At 42.8% G+C, this 26679-nt stretch overlaps 1 protein-coding gene across 3 annotated transcripts in view; it reads right to left on the minus strand.

Annotated features, from left to right (window-relative positions):
• KLHL31 (kelch like family member 31) overlaps positions 1-18654 on the minus strand; it is a 76036-nt gene extending 57382 nt beyond the window's left edge. For 2 of the 3 annotated variants that reach the window (XM_044252977.1, XM_044252968.1), the window contains exons 1-2: positions 18527-18654; positions 13911-14013 (exon numbers count right to left, since the gene is read on the minus strand). The gene's annotated coding sequence lies outside the window, so the exon portion shown is untranslated. Of the gene's footprint in view, positions 1-11012; positions 11420-13910; positions 14014-18526 lie in introns of those variants that run through there. The other variant, XM_044252985.1, reaches the window with a different exon arrangement.
• Between the last annotated feature and the right edge of the window lie 8025 nt (positions 18655-26679).

Genomic DNA, 26679 nt, shown 5'->3' on the forward strand with positions numbered 1-26679 from the left:
GATATTGTCCAAATCTTCTTTTGGCCTCCCTTGGATTACTAATGAAATCAAAGTGCCAATGTTGAAAGAACAGTCCACCCAGTCAGTAGGAATTGAATTTCACACTCACTATAGAATCTAAATTCTGAATTAATGTGTGTTAGGAAGGGCCAAAACAAGAAATCCGTTACGGAAAAATTTAGGCACATTCAAAAGTCTAAGCATTTTTTTAAGTCTTTCATGCAACTGATTTGCTCCTGTTCTTTACCCTGTTCATTATCATTGATGATTACTTTTTAGTCTACACAAAATAATACATGGGGGGGGAGTTAATGGATGAAAGAGAGGACTAAAATGTGCCTTATTTGCAGAGCAGGCATCATATAACGTGAACATCATCTTGACCCACCCCACAAAATACAGGTGGAAGGTCACACTTGACCATGCTGGTGTGTGTTCTTTCCAAATCTGCATTTGCCTATACATGCTGAATCGTACTCTACAAAACCCTTCCCCACACTCACACTCTTGTGACTTTTACCTACTGACCGTTGCTTGCTTCTTGCCACCGACATAGAACCATCTAAGCCATATCTAAATGGTTTTAAATTGTCCATAGGAGCCATGCGTGAACGGGATTAGCATTTGTGGGATGCAAGGACGCGACGCAGGGATGTGACATGATCAAAATACTAACATGTATGTGCTTGAGAGATGATAGAGTATTAGGAAATGGTCTTCTTCAGTGGGACCTGTCTCATCTTTGACACCAAACTCTAAAGTTACAGTAGCACAAAGCCAGTGTCACCTGGAATGGTGGGCCTGATAATCTTACCTTCAAAGGACAAATTTTAGCCTGAAGAGTGGCTTTAAAGAGTCAGACAAAAGAAACCACCAGATATTTCACTTGTCTACACAAAATAACAAGTGTTAAGGATTTCATCCTGGTGAAGGTGATTTCAGATTCTCCCTAAGGAGAAAAAAATTTTTTGGCAGCACATATCACTTGTCTCTCTCCCCTCCACGCGAAACCGCCAGTGGTGGGTTGGAATGGAGATGGCCTGACCTATGAATTGTTTAATAATAATCTGTGCTTTCTGGAGTATTCCTATTACTTGAATCTTTGAACTGTTAAGTACTTTCCTTTATCTGAATTCCTTTCTGGGAGGAAGCCTGATATCTTTATTTTTTTTTTTTTAAGATTTTATTTATTTATTTGACAGAGAGAGACAGAGAGAGAGGGAACACAAGCAGGGAGAGTGGGAGTGGGAGGGGGAGAAGTATGCTTCCCATGGAGCTAGGAGCCCGACATGGACCCCTAGGACCCTGGGATCATGACCTAAGCCAAAGGCAAAAGGCAGACAATGACTGAGCCACACAGGTGACCGGAAGCCAGATATTCTAAGAGTTTTGTTTCCTAGGCCTCCTACTGAGGTTGTTGAGGACTATCTCTATGGTAATAAAATGAACACTCTAGATGCAAGATGCCCCCCACTGAATGAATACTCGTGTTCTGGAGCATAAGATCCAGAGGGCTCCCTGAAGAGTGATGTCCGAACTGAGCAATGAATGGCCAGAAGGAGACATGTATAAAGAAGGATTCCAGGCAGAGAGGCAGCCAGTCCTAGTGACCCTCCTTCTATGTTCCCCTCCCTCCAAGGGAGACTTGTGCCAAATGGTGGGTGCCTAGGGTGCCTCTCTTCTGCCCCCTGTAGCTCTGCCAGGCTGGAGTGGATTGATTTAAACAGAGGAAAAGAGAGACAAGGCTCCCTTCCTGTCCAGAGTTTGGAGAGAGGAGACCACCCTCCCTTCTCCCACCTGGCTATCCTATAAAGAATGGGGGTAAAGGTGGGTAGGTTAGGGAGCAGTTCTCGAATGGGTGCTTCTCTATCAACCCTGTGGGAAGGCAGCTGCCTCCAGCTGCTGGATGTGGTAGTGACTTTTCCCTTTTCCTCCTGGCTTTAGCAAAATTACCTACAATGGGAAAAAACATGTCCCTAATACCCTATTCCCCTCGTCTAATGGCCATAATTTGGGGAGTATTGGAAGGTCGGATCTGGAGTGTGAGGAAGCCTTTGTAAGCCACTCAAGCCAAGAAAAGTAAAAGATTTTCTGGACAACTGCAGCCTTTCAAGGGACGAGTGCTGGGAGTGAACTTGGGACATGAGCTTGGGATTCCACCCTTGCTTGTGTGGAAATGAGCAGAAATATCTGCAAAAGCCAGCTGAAAATATTCAAAGTCTAGAGGAGGCTTTTGCCATTTGGAAGCAAACCAAGCTCAGTAATGACTTTGTACCTGTTTATCTGAAGCCTCTTAAAATGATCATCCTAAGAGAGCAGAAATATTAATACACTTGAACAAGTCAGGGTTCGTGAGTTGAATAAAACAACCAAATTTATGAGTTTTAGGACCCAAATGGGTCAGAATTTGGTCAAGATTTCACTTCTTTTCCTTTCAAGACCGCTAAACAGGCTTCACTTTTCTTTTGCCCCAGTTAGGAAGGGTCTCAGATAATTCAGCAGCCTAACTATATATGACTGGAGGTTGTACTAAGTGATGATCTCAGCTGCAGGTTTGAATATTTAAAAACACTGTGCGTGGGATACCTGGGTTAAGTGGGGTAAGCAGACGACTGTTGATTTCAGCTCAAGTCATGATCTCAGAGTCAGGATCAAGCCCGCCCTCTGCACACCGCCCCCAGCCCAGGGCCCCATCCTCAGCAGGGAGTCTGCTTGAGAATTCTCTCTCCCTCTGTCTCTCTCCCTGCTCATGTACTCTCTCACTAAAATAAATAAATACATGTTTTTAAAAATTTTTTAAAAAAACCACACACACAAAATCACTGTGTGGAGCATACTCAGACCTGTGCCCACAATCAGTTCTAAGGAGCTGATCAGACTGAGTACAGCCTTTAAGTAACAGACACCATGACAGACACCAGAGGCGTCCCCTGAATGTGTGCCTTTCCTCTCTAGCAAATGAAATTTTCCGTGGAGAGCTGGGCTGTGCCGCTGGACAGAATTTGACAAGGGCAAGGCATTCCCAAGCCTTACCTTGGCTCTCTCCTGTGAATTACAAGAATATTACAGATTGAGAACCAAAACTATTTTCTCCCAGCTGGTAAGAAGTTGAGACATATTCCTTCGTTGCAAATAGCCTGCCAACGCTCAGAAAAGAATTTATTTCATCGGTAGATTTGACTACTGGTTAAGTGGGCTCCCACTGAAGCGGTCTAAACCAACCAAACTCAAAGTAACCAAACAGCCATGTTACTTCAAAAGTGGCCTGTAGTAGGCGGTTAGTAACTATGTGTGGAATGGAAGAACAAAGCTGTCTTAACTGGTGTTTATAAGGTGAGCAGGGAGATGTCAGGAAAAGGAAGGAAAGGTCATTGGACTTCATGTTTGTGATTGGGGATCTCCTGACACCAGCACTGTGCCACAATGTCCATTTGGCCCCTCATTCCAAAACCGCCAAGGGTGATTCTGAATTCCTGCTGCCTGCCTGGATCTCCGCAGCCTGTCAGCAAGTCCTGCCAGGCTCGCCTCCAAAATAGAACCAGGTTTGCTTCCCTCATACAGCTCTGCTGGCGCTGACCAGCCCCCACTCACACCCCCTCAGGAGCATCAGAGTCTGCCCTGTGACACCACACCGCTTATGACCCTTCAGACCATCCCGTTCATCCCAGCCTGCAAGGCCCTGCGTGATCCGACCTTTCCTCTTTCCCTCCCCTCTCCTTGTACCTTCTATCCCTTTGCTTGGCACTCTTCAGACACATCGGCCGGCTTTTTGTTCCTTAAATGTGCCTCGTGGCCTTTGCACTTGCTGTTCCCTCTGCCTTGAAGTTTCCTCGTGGGGCTCACCCCTTCCTTTCTCTCAGGTCACAGCTCAGGTGTGTTCTTCTCAGACATGCCCTCCCGGCCTCATCAGTCACCACTCGGTAGCTCTCTATGAAGCAACCGTGCTTCATTTCCTTTAAAGCAGGTACCACAATCTGACAACCTGTGTATTTGCTTACTCTCTCCCTCTAGCAGAGGTGGTGACTTCACCTGTCTTACTCACCGCTCTATCCCCAGCACTTACTCATTGTTCAACTAATAATTGTTGAGTATTATTGTTGTTCACTTCATTTGAAGTGAATGTTACCCTTCTCCTGACATTTTCTTCTACTTGGATTGTGACCAAAAGAAAAAAAAAAAAATCACAGAGGTGTAACGTGACAGTCGGTAGGAAAAGTGAGGTCATCTATGCCTGTTTCTTCACTTTGGGATGGGCAGGTGGGGGCTGGGGCTCTAAGGTGACTTGCCCGGCATCACATGGCTTATCAAGGGCAGAGTCCAGAATAAAGCCTCGTCTCATGATTCAAGCTGGAGCCCATGCTCAGGGCTAGGCTCCAAAACAATTGGATTTTGTGGCCAAGGGAACAGTAGAAAGGGATGTATGATGAAAGGTGGGACGAAAGACTGGAAAGAAAATATTAGAAGAATTCTTAAAATAACAGGGAGAGGTAAAAAGATCTCACAATAACAAATAAAGGAAAACATATGTGTGGGAAGAGTAGTCATTGTTATCGGCAGTGGGAAAATCAGTATAATCTGCTGCGTTCTATCCCAGGGACTCCCTGATAGCCAGTGTGTGTGAGAAGTGGGTGTGGGCTGCTCTGTGGGGACAGCATTGATGTGGAGGTGCCACGACGGGCTGGGGAGGGCATGCCCTGCCTGCAGACATTCGCAGCCACTTACACGCTGTTCTGGATAAACATAAGCTTTTGGGGGAGCTGGATTCAGCCTAGGGGTAATCCGTTAGAGTCTCCTGACATAAACCCTCAAATCTGCTTGGTTCTTGGGTTGTACCAAATATATCATGAACTTGAATTGTGGTCCAGGGTCAAGCAGATCTACTCTGATGGGTGAAACGAGGGAAAAAGCCTCATTTTTCATTTGGGTTCATTTTCAATTGGGTTGCTTCTAAATCTACGTCGTCTTCTTTTTCTACAGAAGCTACATTCAGGGTTTGACAAGTAAGTGACTGCTTAGGCAAAAAATCACTCAGGAGATGTTGCAGAGAAGTGGGGCTTGGTTTGTTGGCTAGTGTGTGTACTCACCAGTCTACACACAGACCATTGTTTTATTTATTTGGACTCTGGGCTATAGCAGATTATATCTGAGCCAGGAAGATGGTCAAATACTCTGAAAAGAGGTCATCCTTGGTCACTGGAGTGGGATCTCAGAACTTTTCATTGTGATAGGAAGAAAGTCGGTGGTTGGATTACAGAGCAAGGGCAATGGAAAAAGTTGGGGGACGGGTCTAGGTATTAATGTCAAGGAGGGATATAGTGAGAGCAATCAGAAGGGTTCCAAGTAATTAAGGGAGAACTCTTTAAATGAAAACATCTCTGAGACCTAAGAAGACTCTCCAGGGTTTCCCCAATCAGTCTATTTAGTGGGGTTTAACTTATAGTCCCTGTGTCACAGTAGCTTGAAGGTAAGTTCTCTTGGTTTGTTAATATTCATTAATTCATTTACTCAAATATTATTTCTTGGGTGTCTCACATGCCCTAGGCACTCATAGGCTAAGAATACAACAGTACCAAGAGTAACAGAACACTGTGGGTTCACAGAGCTCAAATTTAGTCATGGAGATAGAACCTTAATAAGTAAATCACATAGTGGGTTGAGTTTCACACAAGAGGTACTCTGAAGGGCACTTCACGCTGGTCTGTTCTTCATGTGGGAAAGAAGGATGGCATTCCTGAGAAAGAGATGGCCAAGTGCAGAGCTGAAGGAAAAGTACGAGTCCACCAGGTAGAACCTGGGGAGAGAGATTCCAGGAGGAAGGAGCACCATGTGCAAAGAAGGTGTAGAGGCAGGAGACGCTGAAGGAAATGCAAGGAGACCCCCGGAGCTGGAGCTGAGCAGGGATGAGTTAGAGTGTGAAATGGGATCAGAGTGGTAGACAGGGCTAGACTGTGTGCATTGCAGACCCTCTGAGGAAATTAAAATAGACCAAGCAGAATCTGAACACATTCCAGGGGTAAAATTCAAAAACGTCTGGATAATACCAGCATGGGTAAGTGTGGGAAAGCAGAGGTCTTCTGGAATGCTGGGCGACACCATTCTGGAGGACGATTTGGTGAAGCATATTACAGCTGACCCTTGTGCACCGCGGGCGAGGAGGGTGAAGAGCACCGACCACCCTCACAGTGGAAAATCCAGTATAACTTTTCACTCCCCAACAGCTTAACTACTGATAGCTTTCTGTTGATCAGGAGCTTTACTGATCATGAAGATAGTCAATTAACACATATTTTGTATGCTTTCTGTATACACAGTATTCTTACAATAAAGTAAGCTAGAGAAAAAAAAAGGTTAATAAAACCAAAATGTTAATAAAACCATAAGGAAGAGAGAATACATTTTCAGTGCTGTGAAAATCTGCATATAAATGGGCCAGCACATTTCAAATCTGTTGTTCAAAGGTCAACTGCAGAAGCCTTCCCATCATATCCTTTGACACAACTCTACTTCCAGGAACTTACACTAAAGAAATACTCAAACTAGGGCACTAAGATAGTATTACAAAACTTTGCACAAAGGGGAATTTCACTGATGGGAAGTTGTTACTTCTTTTCTCTTTCTCTTAATTTTTCTTTCTTTGTTTTCTTTTCTTTTCTTTTTTTTTTTTTAAGATTTTATTTATTTATTTGACAGAGAGAGATCACAAGTAGATGGAGAGGCAGGCAGAGAGAGAGAGGGAAGCAGGCTCCCTGCCGAGCAGAGAGCCCGATGCGGGACTCGATCCCAGGACCCTGAGATCATGACCTGAGCCGAAGGCAGCGGCTTAACCCACTGAGCCACCCAGGCGCCCCTTAATTTTTCTTTCTGAGTATACAAATCAGTTTATATGAATGGAGTTTTTTTTTTTTTTCTGCCTCTGTCCATAACAAAATAAAAATAAAAACCAAAGGGGGTATAGCTCAGTGGTAGAGCATTTGACTACAAAAATAAAAACTAAGCATTGTTCATTAGGTCAATTTGATCAATATCGGTCAATATTTGGTCAATATCAGAGTTGATTCCACAGAGAATACAGCCATTTGCTAAGAATGTAGAGATTTAAGGAGAGATAAAGCTCAACCACAGGGTGTCTTGTGGAGCTTGCTATTGAAGCTATCGTTCAGGAGCCACAAATCCTCGCTCCTCTGGGGCTCCCGTCTTAGGTAGGGTGGTTCTACAACATGGCAACGGGGGCATGTGCTGCCAATGCCTCCAAGTGATTTGGGTCAGTTTTCCTGCCTCCTGTAACATGGTGCTGTGGGTAGATGCATTATAAGCCTTCAGGTCTATGACTGTGACTTTGAAATGTGATTTAACTGTGGTTCCACGCTTTTTGGCATGTCATCAAGAATGAAGGCTACCAACCGTCCCCGGAGCAGAGATACGATCATGTTAATATTCAGCATCATGGGACTTCCCAGGGCTCCAGTAAACCGTAAATGAACCCTAACTTTATGTGCAGAGTGGAGAACACAGATTTTTGCCTGCTTCCAACATTTATCTGACCAGGGAACAAGAGATAAAAATAACCTGTTTTCTTTCCCTGAACCTATTTTCTTACCCGCAAATTGGAGATAACTATAGTAACATCTCATCAGGTTATTTCTGAGGATACAAGAGCTAATATGAATAAAGAACTTAGAGCCAGGTGTATCCCAGTGTTGACTGGCCCTACCAACATTAGAGAGATGCCACGAGAGATTAAATTTTCCAAATTCAAAGTTTTGAAGCCCCTGGGAGGAAAATGCTATTACTGAAGACAAGGGGTGGGGGAATGTCTAAGAGGACCCTTGAAATTCCTGCTTCCAGAAATTGAGTCTTTTTGCTGCTAGCCCTAAAGGGCCAGGAACATAACTGCTTAATGCCAGGAACAAGAGGTAGGTGGGTCTGAGCAGTGGCCAGAGCTAACAACAGTGACTGGGTGGGGAAGCCCTGGCGGTATGTTTGTGGAGGCAAATTAAAGGAAGCAAACTTTGACCTGACATAAAGAATGAATGGTTACCTTGGAAAAAGCCGTCTCAAGATAGCCACAGGCTATGTGATTTTGTAGTAAGCACAAACCTCCAAAATCCTAATGAGTCTTATTCCGTATTTAGAGAGTATGTCTTCATGGTTACTTGACATCTTTCAGAGATAGTTTGTGAAGGCTCTGTACACAGACTCTGAAGTCGGAAATTCCTGGCTTTATACCCTGCCTCTGCTACTCTCTTGGCTGTGTGAACTCATGCAAGTTAATGAACCTCTCTGTGCCAGGGACAATATTAATTATTCCCATTTCATTGAGCTGCTGTGAAAATTCAGATAACATAAGTAAAGTATTTCAACATTGAGTAGCACTTACCAAGATGCTATTATTATAATCAGCTTTTTTTTTTTCCTCTTCTGGTCCCTAGACCCCTCATTAATTTTAAAGATGCCTGGTGCCTTTCTGGATTCTCTTTTTCCTTTACCAAGCCCAGGGGACCCACCCTGTCCCTTCACAGTAACATCTCCCAACCCTTTGGATCACCTGCCATCATGACCCAAAGGTTGGTTGCTGAAACGGAGAGGGTGCCACGGGAATTAAATTGCATGTCTGTGTTATCTAATGGATGTCAACGCTTCTGCAAGGAAGTCAAGGCTAAGACAATTCAAGAATACCTGCTCTGAAGTCAGATGCACCTGAGTTCAGATCCTGCCTCGGATGACAGTATACTCAGCACCAGACAACATGATCTCTCATGCCTCCATTTGCTCCCCTGTGACATGGGGTACAGGGTCAGCCAGGCTGGACATCTCTGTGCCCCGCCAGATGTCGATCTACCCTTCCCCGCTGGGCACTGTGCCTTGAAGCTCCCTTGCCTTCTGGCTCCGCCTGGGAAGCACTCAGAGGTAGTTTCACGCAGCTGCCTCCCGGGAGGGCCCCAGGTTCAAATTCCTTCATATGCACCTTGAATGCCACTGCTAAGCACCAAACACTGGCCCTGGAGTAAGGCTAACTGAGTAAGCTGTAATTTGACATGGTTCCTGATCTGACAGGAGTCTGATTTTAATTTCCTCTTATTGCCCTTGATGGACCCTCATGCTGATGACATCAAATTCCCATGTCCACACGATGCCCGACCTTGTGCCTCGACTTCTGCTGCTCCCTGCTAGGTCCTGACTGCACAGGACTAAATCCTACCTTTTGCTTTGACCTGGCTCAGATGCCTTTAAGACCTTCTTCCCCTCGACTCCCAAACGTGGGGACTGTTCTCTCTCAAGCCCTCCTATTCCTGTGTGTCTCTTTCTCTCAGCATTTTATCCCTTCCTGCTTTGCATTACAATTGTGCGTATCATTTCCCCTGCTGTTCTCTAAGTCCCCCGGGGAAATGTCTGTATTTTACTCATCCTGTGCCTCCCACAGCTGCTGGCCCACACAGACTGCTCAACAGATCCTTCGTGAATGGCGGGCATGGCCATGCTGGTGGGTGACGTCCAGGAGCTGGGTGAACGTCTCAGAAAAGCACTCATTTGGGGTGTTCCTCAGCGATAGGAGCCAGCACCGCGTTCTTGTACGGAAGGAAGGGGTGTATTGACGGAAGGGATGAGGAGTAAATGCATCTCTAACCTCTCTTTTGGATCACTGCTACTTATAGTTCATGACAAAACACTGTCTAAAAAGGCTCGCTGGGGGTAACCCCGCATGCATGATGATATTCCAGAACAGGTGGCAGGCTCCGGCGGGGAGGAGAAAGTGTGAGGGGAGAGTGTAAAGGGAAATTGTCACTCTCTGCCTGCCAACCAGGAAAAAATGGGATACCTCCTCCATGCTGGCATCTTTTCGATTTCCCTTTGAACATGAAGACACACCATAATGAATTAACACTTGCGTCTCAGCGATAAATTCAGTCAAGATGTTTTGAATTTGCACTTTGTGTCCTAGTGCTGCCACGGGCCTTGGGGGATACTGGAGACCGGAGGCAGGGTCTCTGTCCCAAATTTATTGCTCAGCTTTACCTGGGAAGCAAAATCTAAAAACAATACATCTACAAAGAGGAGGCCTGTGGAGGGGCTCATTATTTTGACAACTCTGCCCTACAGCCATTCATGAGCTGAAAGCATTTTAATACAATTTGAGGTCACATTACATGAGCCAGATTGTGCCCGACTACTCTCTGGGCAGAATAAGGTTCCTTTGAGGTAGCCAGGGGTAAAAATAGCTTACCATGGACTTTAACTTAGAGCTAAACATGTTACCTCTTATGAAGCAACCGTCACTGGCTACCTGCCTCTCTGGCTCCGGACTGACCCTCTCCTTCTGTCCCCTCATCTCAGAAACGTCAACCGAGGCACTGCTCATGGCCATTTGAGGGAAGCGCCGGGAACGGTCTTGGATCCTGTGGGCAGAGCACGGGGGCACAGGCGGCTGCTGGGGCTGCTGCTGGCAGGAGGAAGCAGGTTGGGTTATGGGATACCCAGCAAGTGGACACATGTCCTCCTTTCCCCTGAGCTTCCATGTAGCTGGTATTTGGGATTAGTTTACGTAGCCCATGGCTGGGAATGAAGAAATGAAATTTCACATTTTTTTCATGTCACTTAATCTCCTGGTAATTGCCCGATTCTTGCACTTCTTATCTGTTTTCCCAGCAGCCTCCCTCACAGAGGGGTTGGGAAGATGAGTGAAACAGGTTCAAGTGCTCAGGAGGGCACCGGCACGCGGTCAGCATGCAAAAATGTTCGTTGTTAAATATAAAATTCATCACTTGCTTCCCTGTGTCTCAGCCTATTCACTCCTTGAGAGCAGAACATATATTTGAGTCCTCCTTGATTCAACCTAGCAAAGACATATGTAAATCCTTCCTTTCTATTCTTTAATGCTTTCTGGTAATATATCCTAAAAAAGTAATTTTTAATGTTAACTGCTATAAGTTAGTTCACTTCCTTTTTTATGCCCACATTTTTATTACAAATATCCCTCAATCCATCACCAACTGGTTCGAAGAAAAGGACCCTACCTCTCTTGACCAGCAGGGCTCGCCCGCCTAGAGTTGCATTTGTAGTAGTTCAGGGAGGGTATTTGTGTCCCCTCGCTTGTGAAGGTCTTTTCTTTCCTCTTCTTCTTCTTCTTCTTTTTTTTTTTTCTTGCTACAGATGAACAGAAATCAGTCTTGCAGCTGCTCTAATGACCCTGTCCCAAGGAAAGCCACTCTAAAAATAGAATCAAAGGGAACAAATGGTCTGCCTGACAACCTATTTTGAGGGGCAGGAGGCTGGAGGAGTCAAGAAATGAAAGTGTTATCAAAGAGGATGAGAAGTACACAGATCCGGAAAGTTTTAAGGCATGATTTTTGCCAAAAAGCTTACTTGGTCAAGTTCATAGCTATGTGCCATCTATAGAGATTAAGTTAAACATGTAACATTGCCAGTATCAGTTACAGCCTAAGGTTCTGAAGTTTTATATGATGCTTCCTATATATAACAACGCCCCCAGTATCTTAGGAACCCAATTTAAAATATTTTCATAGTAAGTGGAAATTACTTTGTTTTGGTGTTAAGGAGAAACCCTTGAAATGGTGTTAAGGAGAAATGGTGTTTGATATGGTGTTAAGGAGAAAACCCTAAAGACTCCACCAAAAAATCTTGGAAGTTATAAATGATTTCAGTAAAGTTGCAAGATATAGAATAGTATAGAGATCTGCTGCATCTCTATACACTAATAATAAAGCAGCAGAAAGTGAAATTAAATAGCCATACTGTTTACAATTGCACCAAAATAGCAAAATATCAGGAATAAACAACCAAAAAGGTGAAAGACCTATATTCTGAAAACTATAAAACATTGATGAAAGAAATTCAAGATAACAGAAAAAAAATGGAAAGACATTCTATGCTTGGAAGAACAAATATTGTTAAAATGTCTATACTACCCAAAGCAATCTATACATTTAATGCAATCCTTATCAAAATTTTTCATAGAGCTAGAGTGAACAATCCTAAAACTTCTATGGGTCCAGAGAAGACCCCAAATAGCCAACGAAATCTTTTTTTTTTAAAGATTTTTAATGTATTTATTTGACAGAGAGAAATCACAAGTAGATGGAGAGGCAGGCAGAGAGAGAGAGGGAAGCAGGATCCCTGCTGAGCAGAGAGCCCGATGCGGGACTCGATCCCAGGACCCTGAGATCATGACCTGAGCCGAAGGCAGCGGCTTAACCCACTGAGGCACCCAGGCGCCCCATAGCCAATGAAATCTTGAAAAACAAAACAAAACTGGAGCTATCATAATTCCAGATTTCAATATTTAATACTTTATATTACAGAGCTGTAGTAATCAAAACTGTGTGGTACTGGAAAAAATAGACATATGGATCAATAGAACAGAACAGACAGTCCAGAAATAAACCCACAATTAAATGACCAATTAATCTTCAACAAAGTAGGAAAGAAAACACAATGAGAAGAAGTTTCTTCAACAAAAAGTGTTGGGAAAATGGGACAGCTACATGCAAAATAATAAAACTGGGCCAGTTTCTTATACCACATAAAAAAATAAATTCAAAATGGATGAAAGACCTAAATGTGAGACCTGAAATAAATAAAAATCCTAGAAGAGTACACAAGCAGTAATTTTTATGACATTGGCCATAACAAAATCTTTCTAGATATGTCTCCTGAGGCAAGGGAAACAAAGGCAAAAATAAACTATTGGGATTATATAAAAATAAAATCTTCTGTACAGCAAAGGAAATAATCATCAAAGCTAAAAGGCAATTTCCTGAATGGGAGAAGATATTTGCAAATGACATGTCCAATATATAGCCAATATATATTTTGGTGAATATCCAAAATATAAAAAGAACTGATAACAACTCAACATCCAAAAAACTAATAATTCCATTAAAAAATGGGCAGAAGCCATGAGCAGACAGACATTTCTTCAAAGAAGAAATCCAGATGGCCAATAGATATATGAAAAGATGATCAGCATCACTCATCATCAGGGAAATGTGAATCAAAACCCCAATGAGATATCAGCTCACCCATGTCAGAATGGCTAAAATAAAAAAATACAAGAAACAATTAAGTGTCAGTAAGAATGCAGAGAAAAAGGAATCCTTTTGCACTGTTTATGGGAGTGCAAACTGGAGCAGCCACTGTGGAAAACAGTATGGAGGTTCCTCAAAAATTTAAAAATAGAGCTACCCTACAATTCAGTAATCACATTATTGGGTATTTACCTCCATAATACAAAAACACGAAATTAAGGGGATACATGCACCCCTATGTTTATTACAATATTATATATAATAGCCAAACTATGGAAGCAGCCTGAGTGTTCACTGATAGATCAATGGATAAAGAAGTGACCAATTTATACACACACACACACACACACACACACACACACACACACACACACACAATGGAATACTACTCAGCCATAAAAAAGAATGAAATCTTGCCATTTGCAACAACACAGATGGAGCTAGAGAGTATAATGGTAAGAGAAATGAGTCAGTCAGAGAAAAACAAATACCATATGATTGCACTGATGTGTAGAATTTAAGAAACAAAACAAATGAGCAAAGGGGAAAAAAGAGAGAGACAAACCAAGAGACTCTTAACTATGGAGAACAAATAGATGGTTACCAGAGGGGAAGTGGGTTGGGGGATGGGTGAAATAAGAGTATGCTTATCATGGTGAGCACTAAGAAAAGGGTAGAATTGTTGAATCACTGTACTGTATACTTGAAACTAATATAACACTGCACATTAATAATTCTGGAATTAAAATAGAAAACTTACTGAAAAAATAAAATAAAATGGTGTCAAGGGCCTTCCAAGTTTTTCACTCTTCAGAGAACATCTTTGGTGATGCCATGGTACTAAATGAGCACTTACTAAACACGTACCTAATGTCACCCTGGACTTGCTCGATGAACTCACAGCTTGAAGCCTTGCCAGGAGACCCTCTCGTTTTTGTGGACGTCCAATTTTCCTATCTCCCTGGGTAAACTGGAGGTGATATAAAGGAGGGAAAAGCAAATCAAACAGCAGAGTCACACACCTACCATTTGAGTGGACTGATGTTATACATGGAAGCCCCTAGCCCTGTGTATAGAACCATCAACTTTTTTTAGTCTATGTTCTTGCATAGGGTTTTTAATCATTGCAGATGTAATTATACTGTATATACAGTTATATATTTTGCTTGTTCATTTATTTCATCAGTATTTTCACTCACATTACATTTATTACATCTTTTTAAAAAAGTTTATTTATTTAAGTGATCTCCACACCCAACATGGGCCTCGAACTCATGACCTTGGAGACCAAGAGTCACATGCTCCCCTGACTGAGCCAGCCAGGCTCCCATCATTATATCTTTTAAATTATTTTGCTTAAAAATGTAAACTCATGGGTGCCTGGGTGGCTCAGTGGGTTAAAGCCTCTGCTTTTGGCTCAGGTCATGGTCCCAGGGTCCTGGAATGGTGCCCCACATTGGGCTCTCTGCTCAGCAGGGAGCCTGCTTCCTCCTCTCTCTCTCTGCCTGCCTCTCTGCCTACTTGTGATTTCTGTCTGTCAAATAAATAAATAAAATCTTCAAAAAAAAAAAAGTAAACTCATGCTTAAAAATGTAAACAAATAACATAGAAGTGAGTCAAGTGAAAAGTAAAAGCTCCCCTCCCTTCTGTTTCTTAACCCAAGAAGCACTAGTTCTGGTAAAGTCTTCCAGAGCTTTTTATCTATGAGTGTCTGTCTGTGTCTAGGCAAGCATGATTATGTATAAATTAATTTTTCTTTACATTTATGGGCTCAATCTAAACATCAGGTTTGGCAACTTGCTTTTTTCACTTAGTAATGGGTTGTCAGATTTAGCAAGTAACACTACAGGATGCCCTGTTAAACACGAGTTTCAGATCCATAAGAATTTTGTAAATATGTCTCAGATTCTGCATGAAATAAACTTATACTAAAAAATGATTCACTGTTGACGTGACATTCAAATTTCACTGGGCATCCTGTCTTATTACTACAAACACATTTCTGTATCTGCATGTTTAGGTTTATCTGTTTGTTTAAGCTGGCATATGGTTTCACGAGTCTCAATGCGGCCACGCAATCTTGGTTGGTAACAGAAGTAGAATCAGGGGTAATTTTTCTCTTCTTATTTCTCTTATTTGTCACTATCAAAGGTTTATCACTATATGTGTTTTGTAGGGAGATTAGGTCCTGTGAGCTGGAAGTCCTCTTCACCACAGAGCACCTTGATTGTTGAGGCCATGGAAACCTGGGACTATGGAATGTTCTATTACTCTGCCTTATAGAGGCAGAAGACCCCCTGGAACATCCAGGAGGAAGGAACTGAGGAGAAGACCAAGCCAGCACCTCAGGAGGCCTCAATCTCTGCCTACTTCCTCAAAATCATCTAAGTCATCCTCTAGTGCCTGGGACTGATGGGGTTGGCAGAATCTTCTTGGTGGGGTGCCCTGAGCCCAGATTAGGATTTGTATAAAGCCCTAGGTTCCCCATGGGTTCTGGTTCCTTTTCCTCCCTTTTGGGGGCAATTTCTGATCCTCTACCCTCCACCCCCCGTATGTGATTGACTAGATGCCCTGAGGCGCAGGGCCAACTTTGTGCCGAGGGGGTCTTCTGGGGTTCCTGGGGCTGGGTCCAGGAGGGAGGTTGGCAAGTAGATCATCTCCACTATCTGTATTTCTCACATGGAACATTGGGCAGCCAGCATGGGGCCGACTCAAGTTGTTTATACAGACAAAGCCCTGGCAAAAAAGTTGTCCCCTTTACCCCCACGAACCCTTGGGGTAGTCCTGGAGAAAACAAGTGAAAGGAAGACGAGAATGGGAAGTTGGAAAAAGGAGGGTTCCAAGTTGATAAAAACCCAAAGAAACCCAGCTGAGAAGGCATCTGGGGAATGTCTATGGCCAGGTGTCTAAGAATTTTATATATACTAACTTACTCACAACTACCCTGGGAGGTAGGAGTTATGACCATCCCAATTTACAAAAGAGGGGGAAGGGATGAAGGAAGGAAAGAAGGATGGATAGAAGGAAGGAAGGAACAAAGGAAAGAAGGAAGGAAGGAAGGAAGGAAGGAAGGGAGGGACGGGGAAGGGAGAAATTGGAGTCCAGAGAAATTAGGTATTTTTAAAAAATATTTTATTTATTTATTTGATATAGAGAGAGAGATCACAAGTAGGCAGAGAGGCAGGCAGAGAGAGAGAGAGGGGAGAAAGCAGGCTCCCTGCTGAGCAGAGAGCCTGATGCAGGGCTTGATTCTAGGACCATGGGACCAAGACCCAAGCCAAAGGCAGTCTTTAATCCACTGAGCCACACAGGTGCCCCCAAATTAGGTATTTTACCCAAGATCACACAGCAGCTAGAAAGTGGAAGAGATGGCTTTTGGTTAATAGAGTTGACTCCAGAGTCTATGGTCCAAAACACTTGGTTACATGTGACTAATGTGGATTTTTAACTTGTTGACTGTAAAGCATGTGATAGGACTACTTGCCATTGCCCCCGACTTTCTAGTAAACTTTATTATACTCATGAGTGCCTTGTTACATTTTAAATTTTGCTTTGTTTAGAAACCACTAAAAAAGCTATTTCTTGTTTAGATCTACAATGTAGAGAAGCAGAAATGCCGGAGCAGCAGTGAACATGTGACCATAAGACTTTCTGGAACCCACACAAATCTTTGGGAAGGCATAAATATCAGTCAGGATACCAACAGGAAAGCCAACATCCTCCCAGGGTTTAACTAAGAAGTAGTGGCACAGGCAGCAGAATTAAGGGAACCATTGAAGGAAGGTAAAGCACCAAGGGGCTGGCAAGAGAGAGAAGCCTTTATACTCCTTGTCCTTAAGGGGCAAGGGGAGATAACTGTTCAAGAGTCTAGAGAGAGCTGGGACCCTCAGAAGGCAGACTGCCTACCCAGAGCTGTGGCCATGGAATGAAGAGCTACAGCAACATAGGAAAGAAGCAGAGAGAATAAATATCTCTTCCTCTCTCTCTTTCTGATTTCTGATAGTCTGCAGGTGTTCCCAGTGGCCACACCAACTGAAAAGCTAAAGGGCAAGGGACCCTGACGAGGCAATCTAAAGGTCAGCTTCCGGAGACACAGAGGAGGCAGAGAAAGATGGCAGAGAGGCGGATGTAAGACAACAGCAAGAGAACTGGAACTTTAACACACTCTGGGAGTGTGTGTGTGTGTGTGTGTGTGTGTGTAGAAAGACCCTAGTTCCGATTTGAGTTCAGGATCTAAGTTGGGCTTCAGTTGTTCCTAGACTTCACCAAAAGCCCAGATATATCCTAGGCAGACTGAACTCTGTGAAGGCATTTGCTTGGCCTCCCCAGGAGCCTGTGCACACCCTGAGGTCTCTCTGTGACTGAGAACACCTTTTGTATTTTACTGAGTCAGTGTGCCAATCCCAGGGCTTGGCTGGAACCATCTGCCTTCCCAAGGCCAATGGCTAGGCATTGGTCACCTCTCTAGTGTCCTGCTGACTCCGGACTAGGCCTGCTGCCAAAGGGGCTCATTCTCTTCCGAAGCCAGTGATCCTGATGCATCAGGCATCATAGACTATTTCTGAGTGTTCAGCATTAGTCTTAACACTGCATAGCTCATGTAAGAGACAGTACTTCATGAATCATTATTTAAAAAAATTATATAATGTCATTTGTAATCTTCATGTGCTATGGAAGTGACACATGATTCTTATTTAACTGGTTATTTTTGGTGAAAGCTTCTTAGGATACAGCGGTTGCTTTTACATTTCATTAATCTTAAGACAGAGGACTTCTAGGCAAGGGTAATTATCTTTCAGAATAAATTCCTCCTATGTAGGCTTTCATTTATTATCCTGGAAGTCCAATAGGATCTATTTGTTTGGACTTGGAGTCATGCCATTCGACACCAGAATTGCTACCTCTTAGAAGAAGGTCAGTACTGCACTGATCACAGTAAAATGTGACTGCCATATTATGATGGTCTCTCTCCTTTGTAAACCTGAAAATTGGGATAGGAACAAGAGTTAAAGTCTTTAGGAAGCGAACTGTTGTTAAAGCCATTAACAACTCATTTGCAACAAGTTATTTTAGCAGAAGTTGTCAGGTGCGTGTTGGCTATCCTATCATCGAAGGTGGCGATGATTCATGTGTTCCTTGAGGATGGAGAAACGAAGGCTTTAGAAGGATGGAATGATGTGTTGATGGGAATTTTGCAGGGCAGGCTTACTCCGGATTCCAGTGGCAGTACCGGGGTCCCGTGGCTACGCTGAAGCTTTCTAGCACTCTCTGCTGTTACTTCAACGAACCCACATGAGTTGGTTATGGCTAATGCAATGTTCATGATTATGTGGTACAAGGTGGTGATATGACCTATGAGATTATCTTTGAAATATTTTGAAGTGTCATTTCATTCTTATCTTTCTCAGTGGAGTGCTTGCTCTTTAGGCTCAGGATTTCTTGCCTTTTTTTTCTTCCCCTCTCTGTTTTTCAGTGTTCCTTACCATCTTGGCTCTGGCTTGGTGGTTATTTCAATGTCACTGTCACCCAAATGGTTCTCAGCGAACTGATGCAGCTTCTCAGTGCTTCCAGGCCCAAAGTCCTCCCAGGTGACAGGAGAGTGCAGAGCAGCCCGGAGAAGCTAGGAGAGAGAGGAGAGGGCCATGTTCTGAAATGCCATCCCACTGAAACCATCTACACGAAGGATAAATTCTAGCAAGTACACCTTTTTGTGGCTTGCTGAACTTCTAAGACCTGAGGGTAAGCCCAAAGGGCAATGATCTTAAAAATAAAAAACCAGAGGGGCACCTGCATGGTGCAGTGCATGAAGCGTCTGACTCTTGGTTTCAGGTCAGGTCACGATCTCAAGGTGGTGGGATCAAGCCCCATGTTGGGCTCCGTGCTCAGTGCGGAGTCTGCTTGAGATTCTCTCTCCCTTGGCCCCTCCCCCACCTCTAATGTAAATAAATAAATCTTAAAAAATAAGTAAGTAAACATAAAAAACCAGAAAACATAGAAGCAGGGCTAAACCTGAGATGCCCCCTGCTCTCCATACAGCCAAGACACCTAAAGATGTCACATTCTCAGTGGAATGAACTGGTGGGCTGGGCAAAAATCTGCCTCACAGCAAAAGGCACTGCCAAAAGCCGTCAGTCAAATAAGCCAAAAAAAATACTGCTGTTGGGGGAAAAAAATGACAGTAACAACTTCTTCTCTAAGGATCTGTAATCAGAGGCCTGCCCTTTTGAGGATCTGGGATTCCAAGCCATACTCCCTGCTTAGCCGGGGGACACCCCGAACCTAGAAATGAAGTGATTCCCAGGTGAGTGTCAGTCTTGGTACATTCGTACATCCTCTCCAGACAGAAAAACCCTCATCAAGCTCCCGCGGGTTACTCAAATCTGAGCTCATAATAAAAAATAACCAGATGCCACAGGAAACATTATACCATGAGTGAGACTCACCAGAACCACAAAAACAAAACAAACAAACAGTTCTAGACCCCAGTAAGATTTCAGATCTTGGAATGATCAGACATAGAACACAGAATAATTATCCATGAAATATATACTTAAAGCGATATTACGTATTTTTAGTATCCCATTTTAAAATAATTTTCCAATGGAGAAGACAGAGCCAAAATATTGGACAACAATAGTAGGTCAACTGAGAGGGAATGATTAGAGGTGTAAAATTTTTAAGATTCCTATATTTTTGGAAAGCAGAATCTGCATTTTATTTTACTTGGAGCTTTGTTAAATTATACATATAATTTTAAAGGTGACCACTAAAAGAATACAAGTAGAGTATATAATGTACAAGTAGAGTGAAAAAAAAATCTGAAACACATCAGGAGGAAAAAAAAAAGAAAGAAGCAAAAAATGTATGGAAGAGATCACCAAGAAGATGGCAGGAATAAATACAATTTGTCAGTCATTGTAAGAAATGTATACAGTAGTCTCCCTTTACCCATTGCTTTGCTTTCTGCGATTTCGGTCACCCACAGTCAACTGTGGTCCAGGAGCAGGTGACTCTCCTTCTGATGCATTGTCGGGAGGTCAGTAGTAGCCTAACGCTACATTCCACTGCCCATGTCATTCACCTCACTTCACCTCATCGCACAGGCATGGTAGCCTCTCACATCATCATGAGAAGTAGGGTGGGGGCAGGCACCTGGCTGGCTCAGTCGGTGGAGTGTGCAACTTTCCATCTCAGGTGTTTAAGTTCAAGCCCCACATTGGGTGTAGCAATTACTTAAAAATAAAATCTTAAAAAGAAAAAGAAGAAGGAGGAGGAGGAGGAGGTGGCGGCAGCGGCGGCTAAGAAGAAGAGTGAGTACAGGACAATAGGATATTTTGAGAGAAAGAGAGAGAGAGACCACATTCACCTGACTTTTATTACAGTATGTTGTTATATTTATCCTGTTTTGCTATTAATTATTATTAATCTCTCACCGTGCCTAATTTATAAATTAGGCTTTATCATTTGTATGTATATATAGGGAAAAACAGTCTCTATAGGGTTCAGTACTTTTGCAGTTTCAGTCACTTGGGGGTCTTGGTTAAGGGAGGACTATTGTACCAATTTTTTTAGCCTCGAATATAATGTTTCTGATTGTAAAAGTGCATTCCCCCTCCCTGTGTGTGGCCTTGGGGCAGGTCCCATAGAGGTTGGTTTGTGAGCCATGGAGGCTTTCTCCTGCCACCCTGGACCAAGCATGACCTCAAGGTATCTGGCCTGAGGCTGCCATCAGCCAGATAATCATCTTGGTGGTAGATTACAATGGCCAATGTTTCTCTATTACAGCATCTTTTAGGATGCTTGTTTCTCACACTGAGTTTATATTCAACACTAAAAGGAAACCAGCCTCTGAAGGAAACAAGGTGGAGCCACGGAACTTTTGTTTCCAAGGAGGAGATTATCTTGAGGGGTGCAAAGCAACCACCAGAACACTCAAAGGATGAGAGGGACCTTTCAAAATCTGGGAGATCTCATTCAGAGCAGATAATAGAAATGAAAGGAAAGCAAATCTTGAAAAAAATGGAAGGACTTATATTGGCTATCCAGAAAGTCAGGAAAAAGGAGAACTTTTAAAATGAATTTTTGTCCCAAGTCTGTTAAAGAAAAAAGAAGAAAGAATGAATTCTGGTGGAACAAGACTCCGAGCATTTAGAAAAATATATTCAGAGCACTTACATGGGTTTTTAAAGATTTTATTTATTTATTTGGCAGAGAGAGAGATCACAAGCAGGCAGAGAGGCAGGCAGAGAGAGAGAGAAGGAAGCAGGCTCCCGGCTAAGCAGAGAGCCCGAGCCCTCGATCCCAGGACCCTGGCTGGGATCATGACCTGAGCCGAAGGCAGTGGCTTAACCCACTGAGCCACCCAGGCGCCCCAGGATTTTTAAAGACAAAAAAATAAAGGCAATGCTTTGCTGAGGCTTTTTCCTTCAACTTTTACTTAAGATGATGCTTCTATTAAAATGGATCAACATAGTGTATCCAAATTTAAAGCAGAAGTGAGAAGTACAGCCCATCCCATCTTAATGAACTCTTACTGGTTCCAGGAGATCTCAGTCACCACTAGGGATAGCCCATGAAGAGCCTGAAATACCTGATGTAGACTTAGGCTGCCACCAACTGGTAGACCATGTTTGTTCCGGCTCTGCTTTCCAGGAAGTACCACTGATTGGTATTTCCAGTGCTTAACATTTGGACATTTCCTCTCCCCTGAAATGAAAGCTAAATCTAAAATCAAACTTCAAGTGTCCCAAACCAGCTTTGCCTGTTGCTATTTTCCACCAAATAAATAGGCATTGGAGCTCGCTGGGACCCCACTCTTAACTTCTTGAGAAAGGGGTTCAGAGATCTCCAACATCTGGTTAACCATTGCATTAGCTGAGAGTCTTTCATCTGGAAGGTAAGAATTCAAATTTTTACATCCCAAAACCAGAATTTATTTTCCCCTATAACTAGGAAGTCCAGCTGTGGAGCTGGTCTCAGAGACAGCCAGCACCTAAGCCACGGTGTGTGTAGGACACGATCGGGAGCCATAGAGCAAGGTTTGCTTTGTTGTTCCTTTGTGTTCACCCTCAGCACCCCCATTAACTCAGAGGTGGCCTTTCCCTAAGGAAGGATCAGGACTGTTACAGTAGGAAAGCAAAAAGGAAAAAAAAAATCAGTATTTGTTTTTCAAAGTTCTAAATATATTTAAAATTTTTACACCACAGATTTTTTTTTTAAGATTTTATTTATTTGACAGAGAGAGACACAGTGAGAGAGGGAACACAAGCAGGGGAAGTGGGAGACAGAGAAGCAGGCTCCCCGCTGAGCATGGAGCCTGATGAGGGGGCTCGACCCCAGGACCCAGGGATCATGACCTGAGCCAAAGGCAGCTGCTTAAGGACTGAACCACCCAGGTGCCCACAACACAGATTTTTGAAAGAGCTTTGGATTTGCAAAACCAGAGACTTTTGATAGAACAAAGGCTTATTGAGAATCAAAAGAGCTAAACCCCAAAGGAATCAGGGGATGGGGTCTGTGCCTTAACCAACATATAGGAGAGGAAATAGTTGGTGCTGGCCCTGCAGACCAAATTAGGATTGCACAGATGTGGAGCTTGAAACCGGAGGGGATGAAGCATGATCTGGAAGGAGGCTGGTGATCCTATGAGTGGAAGAGTGCACCTGGGGGGTAGTTTTCAAGGGAAATGGGGTTAGCACTGGGGCACTGGCTAGGCTTCTGGTCCCAGCAGCATTTGAGTCTAAGCACCTGGTTTGACTCTCTCACTGAAGTGAAAAAAATATATATTTTAAATAATCATCTCAAAAGCATTGATGACCTGGAAAAACAGTAAAGTATATTCAGGACAAAAGCTAAAATAGGAACATGGAGTGAGAAGAATACAGAAGGTGCTTTTCCCAAACTACTCAAATATGAGTTTTGAAGTTTAAAGGACTTACCAGTTACAGAGTACAAGAAAGAAAGAAAAAAAAAAGTCCCACAAAATTGGAGATATCAGCCTATAAAGCTGGGTTCGGTAAAGAGCCATACCCCTTCCATGACCAGCTTCATAATTTATGGGGCTCAATGCAAAATGAAAATGCAGGACACCTCATTCAAAATTATCAAGAATTTTAAGGTAGTAACAGCAGAGCATTAAATCCAGTAAAGGGCTCTTCTGAGCTCACTGTCCCTGTCCCTGCGGCATGAACTACATGGGAGCCCGACTCCCACCATCTCCAGCAGACCTCACCTTTCTTTCTTTCTTTCTTTTTTTTTTTTTAAGATTTTATTTATTTGAGAGAGAGAGACAGAGAGAGCCCAGCAAGGGGAGAGGTGGAGGGAGAGGGAGAAGCAAACTCCCCACCGAGCAGGAAGCTCCACGCGGGCCCCAATCCAGGACCCGGAGATCATGACCCAAGCTGAAGGCAGGTGCCCAACCACCTGAGCCACCCAGAAGGCTCAGACCTCACCTTTCTAAACAGCCACCACACAGCCTGTATGGGGGTTTGCAACTGAAATTCAAACTGTCTGGGTCATTCCAAAATACCTCCAGCCAGGAATTTAATGTAAAGGAGACTTGGGTTGGTAGTGCAACAATGAGCTGGCCAGAATCCAAGACAAGTCCTGGTTGATGGAATTCCACTTTAATCCAAAGGCTGAAATCAATCCCCCTATTTACAGAACCAAATAAAAACAGTTCATTGTCACAAAGGAAGTAAGCCACTGTGAACAGGAACCAAAAGAAATAAGAAAATTGTTAAAAAAAAAAAAAAAAAAGACCATGGGGACCTGGGTGGCTCAGTCAGTTAAGCCTCTGACTCTTGGTTTCAGCTCAGGTCACGATTTCAAGCTTTGAGATCAAGACCCATGAGAGGCTCCAGTTCAATGGGGAGTCTGCTTGAGATTCTCTCTCTCTGCCCCTCCCACCATTCATGTGTGCACGCTCTCTCTCTCTCTCAATTGCTCTAAAATAAATGTATAAAATGAAATAAAATTTAAAAATCAGATATAAAAAAACCTATAAAGGCTTTTCTATTGTTGGCCTTATCAGACACAGAATACTAAAAGGCAATATAATATAAATATTTTTAAAATTAAGGTCCTGGTGTAACCCTCCACTCCAGTTTTGCAAGATGTTACTATTGGAGGAACCAGGGTAAACAATACATGGGGTTTCCCTGTATTATTCCTCACAATTACATGAGAATCTACAATGATCAGAAAATAAGTAAAACAAAATAAATAAAATTTGAGGAAAAACTAGATGATATGAGCAGGGACTAGGATAATTAAAAGGATGAACAAGTAAATTTTTAAAGGGTAAGTAGAACCTCTAGAATTGAAAAGGAAGGAAGGATAAACTAGAAGAATGTTCTAAGGAAATCTTGCAGAATGCAGTACAGAGAGAAAAAGAGCTAGGAAAACCTGACCAAGAGGTTAAGAAACGAGTAGCACAGGGTAGGTAGAGCTAACAGGTTGAATTAGAATTCTCAGTGAAGAAGAGAAATGGGAAATGAGAAAGAGGAAACACTTAAGGAGATGACAGCTGAGAATTTTCCACAGTTGGTGAAGGACACTAATCCACACTACATATGTCGTAACAAAAATGGCAAAGCAGCCATGATGAAAAGAGGATTACTTCCAAAGGAACAAGATCAGGCCACTGACTTTTTGACGATTCGTTTAGAATCTTCCCCCACACATTGACAACCTTTCAATAATTTCCCATCAGCCTGTGGACAGAGGCCAAAATATTCTGCCTGGTCTACACTGCCATGGTCTTTCGGAGTCACTGTCCCGTCAACAATCTGCACTCCATGGTCTTCTTCCATTTTCTGGTCTAACTGCGATATTCCCTCCTGACTGAGACCTTCAGACAGGACGCTCTGTCTGCACCACTTCCCACTCTCGCCCTCCTCCGCCGTGTTAACTGCTTTTCGGCCTGCAGGACTCCAGTCAGAGGTGGCACCCTTCGGAAGCACATATGTTGAAACCCTGTTTGTTCTTTGTTTGTTTGATAGCCCGCCATCTGAGCTCCACTTCCGCCTCAAAGGGAGTCTTATAAATTATATCCTTTGGCTGCTAAGGCTTCCAACTTCATATTCAGAATAGCTGTTAGAAAGTATTCAGCCTGGGTGGCTCAGTCCGCCGAGCATCTGACTCTTGGCCTTGGCTCCCATCATGATCTCAGGGTCCTGGGATTGCGCCCCCCAGGTTGGGGTCCATGCTCAGCAGGGAGAGAGCTTGACACTCTCACTCTCCGCCCCTGCCTCAACTTGCTTGCTCGCATTCTTTCTCTCAAACAAATATATTAAAAAAAAGTATTCATCATAATCATATGCAATAGGACTACCAACCAGTGAAACATATTTTCTGGGGTGGTTTAAGAAAATGTCTCCTTACTGAATAGTGAGAGTTCTGTGCTTTTTTTTTTTTTTTTTTAAAAAAAAAACCAAGAAAACGTGTTATTTTTCTTATGTGAAGTACTCTCTCTTGAAATTTTCTAAATTCCAGTGTAAATTCAGTTGAAGTATTTAGGTGAAACACTTTTATAAAGCAGCAAAGCCATTTTTTAGAACACAGGATCGGGAAAACTCTGTTCCTTTGGCACGCACAAAGGGTAGAAAGTTGCCAAATTCCCCAAGTGTCCCAGGGTCCTATTGTCTCTCAGTACTATCATCAGTCATTCTCTTGACTTTTCAAAGCAAGATGATTTGGGCTCCAAATACATATGGGCTTGGTTCAAGTACACAAATCCTTTGTTTGGGGTAGTCTGGAGGCTCCCTGTGAGTTTTCAGGTGGAGGGCGATATGCGGAATTATTAGTTTAAATTATGCTCTTTATCAGAATCCTGAGAGAGGGAAACTTCATCATGAAATCTTTTTCACCTGCTTTACTTTTTCTTAAGTTAGAAAAACATTTCAGGAGTGACTTCCAAAAGATAACTGTGAAAACAATGAATATTAATTCCATTTTTCAATCCAAGGCAGTGTAAAAACAAACCAAACTATGTACCACAACCTCTCCATCCACTTAACTCACTTGTAATCTGTATAGAACTGTATATACATAATGAAAGGTGAAAAGATTCCCCTACACCTCACCCTCTTTTTATCTCCTCATGATAAAAAAGAAGATATCCTAGCAGAGCATAGTGACTTGGATTAACAATTCTCTACTGCATATTTGAAAGTTGCTAAGAGCAGATCTTAAAAGTACTCATCACAAGAAACACATATTTTTTTTTTATAACTGTGTGGTGCTAGATGGTAACTAGACTTACCATGGTGACCATTTCACGATATATGTAAATATCAGATCATTATTTTGTATGTCTGAAACTACTATAATGCTATGTGTCAATGACCCCTCAAAAAAGCATATATCCTAAAACAGGTATCTATCTGCAGACATACACATTTCTGTTCAAAAGCCATAATGTTGTTCTGCACCTTGTTTTTTTATTTTAATAGTATATAAGAAATGGTTTGCTACTGGAAAGTTCTCACTGTATGAAACATGGCTTTACAATAAAAGAGAATAAAAATTTTAGGACTCTTACACAGAATGGTATTTTGGCCTAGCCTGAAAACCTCAGAGGGAAATAGCATTTTCAAATACGTTTTAGGACTACTTTTGTCGGGGGCGGGGAGAA

This window comes from Neovison vison, chromosome 1, assembly GCF_020171115.1.
Source record: "Neovison vison isolate M4711 chromosome 1, ASM_NN_V1, whole genome shotgun sequence".
Lineage (NCBI taxonomy): Eukaryota > Metazoa > Chordata > Mammalia > Carnivora > Mustelidae > Neogale > Neogale vison.